The 5,930-nt window shown below is 39.0% G+C and overlaps 1 long non-coding RNA gene across 2 annotated transcripts; it reads left to right on the top strand.

The window, feature by feature from the left end:
- The first annotated feature begins 274 nt into the window (after positions 1-274).
- Positions 275-4,348, top strand: LOC115572957 (uncharacterized). Of its 2 annotated transcripts, XR_003982187.1 has the most exons (6): positions 275-412; positions 2,760-2,817; positions 3,394-3,421; positions 3,559-3,667; positions 3,912-3,937; positions 4,184-4,348. It is a non-coding gene; the product is annotated as an uncharacterized LOC115572957 (long non-coding RNA). The 2 variants fall into 2 exon arrangements; XR_003982186.1 differs by lacking the exon at positions 3,912-3,937 and having other exon boundaries at positions 276-412.
- Positions 4,349-5,930: the final 1,582 nt, after the last annotated feature.

Raw genomic sequence — 5,930 nt, 5'->3', positions numbered from 1 at the left:
AACACAATAAAATCGATCATAACAAATAAATTGCAATCATAGCCTATTAAAACAGTAACAATTTGATTGGGGCAAATGGTCTGAAATGCATTTGACATTAGTGGGAGACAAAAAATGTATTTTATTGAATTTTCTGTATTTTTATTGGCATCAGTTTGATGTAGCCTATATATTTTTTGTATTTCTACTTTAGTGTTGTGCAGCTGCAGGGATAATTTTTTATTCCGAGTTAATTTCTGATTCACCCTCCGAAGCAGAAGGCGGCGCTGATGCGCACACTACGCTGATTCCTTACCGCTCTTTGAAAAAACGCAGAAGAAGAAAAGTTTGAACGTTGCAGAGACGGTTGGCGCCGGCTGGAAGCGACAGGAGGCAGAAAGCTCGACCTACTCGGCAGCAGTCAGGACTTACTGTAAGTGTTGAATGTTAATATTTATTCACTTTTACTTATTTAACCCCATGGATTGTAATAAAGTAATTTTACAGCAGAGGCAAAACTCCGCTAGCCACCATGGTGCTAACTAGCGAACCAATTACAATGAATGTAATGGTTAGCTGCTAGAACAAGCTAGCACATTACATTAACCCTCTAAGACCCACTGTTGTAATATTACAACGTTACCTTTAGCCACCCTAAAAAACAATCTGTTATATTTTATCTTGTTTTTTTACCACATTTACATAGTCATTGGGTCCTATTGTTCAGTCTCACGATGCTATTGGATAGTACATTTGTTTATAAGTCCGGCCTCATTGCCATGAACTCACACAACCTCTCATGGTTTCCTTCGGACAACATTGCTTTGTTTCATTGGACTAAATTCATCAGATTCAAGTAAGTAAAATGTCTTTTATATTTTTTTTTGTTGTTATTACAATGTCTAGAACATGTACATATGTAGTTTTTGTAGAACAGATTCATCAAGTTTCATTTAGAGCTTGTTATATAATTGTTGTAATATTACAACGTTGGGTGAGTGTGGTAGTCAAAATAGCAGGCTTGTTGCAGTGGGAACAAACAGGTTGTATTCCCTCCACTACACCACTGCCTGAAACAGAGTGTTTTTTATACATGGACAGTATACATACTACCCTTGTGTTGTGTTCTGATCAGATTTGACTGATTTAAAAGTTTTATCTCTAAAAAATGTAGGTAATTTGATCAAACTGACCTAAAATTCCACAACTTTGTTCACAAAGTGGATATCAACAGACAATTCAGTTCTAAGAAAGATGAACATTTTCCTGAATGTGGATGTGTGGATGTAAGTGGGGGTATGCATGTTTTCCTTTTAGTATGATAATTAGAGAGCATTACAAGCAGTATTGTCATGTCAAGGCAGTATTGTGTGACTTAATGGCTGGTGATTGGGATGCACATTTCTTTTAGCATGATAAGTAGAGAGCATAGGCTAAGCCATTTACATTTACATTTAGGGCATTTAGCAGATGCTTTTGTCCAAAGCGACTTACAATTAGCAGACAGTATTGTCTTCCTGGAAAACATTGGGGAATTCACTACTTGGGAACAGCCAGGCAGGTGCGCCTGCCCAACTGTGACCTTGAAGACGAGAAGAGCTTGAAGAAAAAGGGGAGAGGAAGCGATGACGTCAGAGTGGAGGGGAATCACAACATCTGTGCTGTCAAATGGTCTAACAACAGGGCCATCACACTTGTGTTATCCTTTGCTGGACCTGAACCTGTGCAGAAGATTCAACGCTGGGACAAAGCCAGCCGAACCTACACTGAAGTTGAGAGGCCTTACATTGTTGGTGTCAACAAGTACATGGGAGTTGTGGATTTGTTGGACTCATTTACAGCCAAATAGAGGTCCCCCATCAAATCCCGTCGTTGGTACATGTACATCTTCTGGCACACCATCATCCTCTCTCAAGATGTCTAGCAAAGAGACAATGAACAGGAGACAGTTTCAGGCACAGCCAGCATCCTCTCTCATCCTGGTGAACATGGCGCTCCAAACTCCAAAGAGAGGACGACCATCTTCAGGCAAAGGGAGCCCAGCAACAGTGACATCAGAAAGTCCTCTGACTCCTCAGAAGAGACCATCCAAGAGAAGTGCACACCTCCCATTGGATGTACGCAAGGACCTAGTTGCGCATTTCCCAGTGAAGACAGGGAGAGGAAGCACTGCGCTAAAGGATACACTAACTTGCAATGCAGCAAGTGTGATGTTCACCTTCGCTTTTCAGAGGACAAGAACTGTTTTTGGGACTTTCACTATGAATGAAAGTCAGCCATGAAAAGAAAAAAAGGAATGAAGAAGTCACTAGAAAAAGCTATTTAATAAAAAAATTATAATAATTCTTCATAAAAATATGAATGTGTGATTATCATTAATGTTATACCTTTATGGGGCTAAGTAAGCCATCAACTCTGCAAATGAATCCTTAGTTGTTCTGAATTGTTGTTCAGAGAACATGAGTACACATACAGAAATTCTGCTCCCACCTAAGCCCAACGTTGCAATATTACAACATTTCTCTAAAAACGTACATAAACATTTTTTTTTTAAAAACTCTTTCATTTCTGCATCAGAGGCCTCCTACAACAATATCTGAAGGGTCAAAAAAATTTTTTTTTAGGTTTTTCTATATTTGGGTCTTACAGGGTTAACATTAACACAGCTAACATTAGCTAACCTAGGTTACAACCTGATCTCTCAGAGGATCCAAGCTCACAAACAGTATATTTTGATATGTGATGAATGTATTTCCCATCATTGTATCTCTCTGTTCCAGTTTCAAGAAGTTAAGACAGAGTTAAGGAAGATAACTGGAGATATGATAAAGATACCAGGTAATCCAATGAATGAATTCTTATATCAACCACAACTCCCCCCTCTCTAAATAACAATAACTTTATTTTTTTTTTCTCAGACAATGTTTTAATGTGGTAACCCTAAATCATACGCACTCCCGCATACACATATCATCGTTTATTCTTCTTGCCAATTTGGTCAAAATAAAACTTTTTGCCGTCTTCAATTCAACAAGCCATCAATGTGTTCTGTTCATACATACCATCTTCCTAATTGATATTTAACCTTTTGCACTGCACAGATATTATTTTACTTAACAAAAAGAATGATGATTGGTCTAAAGAGTCCAAAATTTAAATCAAGATTTGTCTTAAAAACTTGTTAAAAACTAAAAGTTTACTTGAGCTATTTTCCATCTATAGATATTATATAAAACAAATTGTTTTGAGGAAAACATGTTGTCATTTTAAAGCAGTGATAGCTGTAGTCCGTGATAATATTTTGATAAGCTAATAGTAATTAACTTGTTATATTAAGTAGTAAGTGTAAGCAATTCTGTTTTAAAAGTTTTAGATGGTGGTCTAAACTTTATCATCTCTTTCTTTGCCTTTTAGGTTGCTGGTTCCAAAATGATCTGGACGTGTAAGTTGTGCGCAGCTTCTTTCACCTCCAAAATACAGTTATTTAGATACTACAGGCTGCAGCACAGCCATTATTACAGAATCAGCCCTCTTCCACATCTCTATACTGATTGCATTTGTACATTTCCCCCTCATTAGAAAGATGATGGAGACCACATTTTCCCTACGCCTACAGACCATAGTGATGTCCTGCCCAGCAGTGAACAAGCTCATGGACCTCTGGCCTGCTCTCAAAATAGAATCTGAGGTAATATGGATCAGCTCTCTTTTTTAAAGTGAAAATTGTGGTTCTTACTCATTTGGCCGCTATTTTCTGCTTCATAAATGTGTGCTAGATTCTTCAAATTGAACTGTTTTTTTTAAGTGACGTTGCTGTATTCTCCTGCTGTTATTTCAATGTAGTTGTATGCAGAGGGTGTGTTTGATGAAGCTGCTTTACTCCAGCTCACTTTGCTTGTTATCAATCCCATCTTTCATTTTTGTCTGAACAGAATGAGGTTGAGCAAGCAGATATTGGGTCAGTGATCAGACATCATATCAACTATAGCTTCAGATTAATTGTAAATAAAAACAGACTATGGATTTAAGTTTTGAAAGACATCAACACAATATTGTATAACTTTTATATCATTTTACAGGGCCATTTTTGTTTGGTCTCCTGATAACGTTTTGTGTTTTTTACTTCACTGCCACCATATTCAGTAACCACAGTACTGCTTTACTGAGCCAACAAAATATGTTTTTTTTTGTGTATTTCTTCAAGGGCCACAAGAAGATGAGCCATGATGTTGGACCCAGGCAAGATTTTTTTGGAGCTTCTCCACTGTTCCACCTTTTTCAGTGGTTCCACTGATTTGGCCTGAATTTTGTTTTGTTGTCTCACAGGTTAAAAAAAAATTAAAAAATCATAGTCCTCTTCTGTTCACCAGTTGTTTCTCATGTCTGGTCATTTCTTCAATTCTTCTGTAGGTTTCTTCATCTTAGACCCCCAGATGAGTCCCAACAAGGCTGGACTTGTCACCATTCAACCCAGTATCTGGGGGTACCAGAATGGCATGTAGCCACAAATTCAGACCAGTTCTAGTTTATTGTATTTGTTCATATTTAACATAAAACTTTATTATGGTTTGGTTGTGACTCCTTATGTGTGCAGGCTAGACAAGTTCATAGACTGTAAACCAGTTCTGGTTAAGTCTGAGAGCCCATTTGAGTGAGTTCTAATGTATATGGTCAGCTCTTGGTTGATATAGCAAAATTCTTCTGGTCCATATCTGGCCCACACCTGACATGTTCATCCGGCCCACATACCACATGGAATGATCGCGCTTGGGCGCTCTGCTTCTGTTTGCCAAAAGTGGGCAACAACCAAACCAACACACTGCCAGATGTCAGCCAAGAAGAGACCCAATAAACCAGCACTCACCCAAATGTGGGCCACTGTGCATTTTTACTCTGGCCCACCTACCACATGGAATCATGACACTTGAGTGGTCAGCCTAGTCATAACGCTATGTAGCATTATGACTAGGCTGTGGGTCATATCTGGGAAAGAAGTGTGGACCACTCAAGTGTCATGATTCCATGTGGTAGGTGGGCCAGAATAAAAATGCACAGTGGCCCACATTCGGTTGAGTGCTAGGTTATATGGTCTGTTTTTGGTTGACATCTGGCATTGTGATAGCTTGGTTGTGGCCCACTTTTGGCAAACATAAGCAGAGCGCCCAAGTGCCATCATTCCATGCGGTATGTGGGCCGGATGAACATGTCAGGTGTGGGCCAGATATGGGCCTTAACAATTTTGCTATCTGGCCCACATTCGGTTGAGTGCTGGTTTATATGGTCTGTTTTTGGCTGACATCTGGCATTGTGATGGCTTGGTTGTGGCCCACTTTTGGCAAACAGAAGCGGAGCGCCCAAGTGCCATCATTCCATGCGGTATGTGGGCCGAATGAACATGTCAGGTGTGGGCCAGATACGGGCCAGAAGAATTTTGCTATCTGGGCCCCGTTTCATATCAGCTACTCTGTTTGATTCCATGTAGGAATATCCACTGACATCTAACCTTTGGAGGAGGAGCACTGCTGCGCGTCACGCTGTGTGATAGTGATGTGTGGATCAGGCAGGTTGAGCCATAAAAACAGTGTTCCTCTCAATAACAGTGGGATGCAGGTGGGTAAAATATCTCCTTAGTGAGGGACAAATTAATGACATTACCTGCAGCCAGCCTCCAGCAGCAGAAACAATATGTATATATATATATATATATATATATATATATATATATATATATATATATATATATATATATATATATATATATATACTTCCATGATTATTTAAAACTCCTGACTTGCCAACAGGATCAGTTAGTATTTCAGGACAATTAATGTTCTATGTTGTTCTACACATCAAACATTCACACACACACACAATCCAGATTCATCCAGTTAAATAATTTACAGCCATCCTCTGCTAAATCCAGAGACCCTGTCCAAACATATTTATTTCAG

This window comes from Sparus aurata, chromosome 2 (assembly GCF_900880675.1).
Source record: "Sparus aurata chromosome 2, fSpaAur1.1, whole genome shotgun sequence".
Taxonomy (NCBI): domain Eukaryota; kingdom Metazoa; phylum Chordata; class Actinopteri; order Spariformes; family Sparidae; genus Sparus; species Sparus aurata.
The sequence above is the reverse complement of the archived record's forward strand: the minus strand, read 5'-3'. Positions and strand labels throughout refer to the sequence as shown.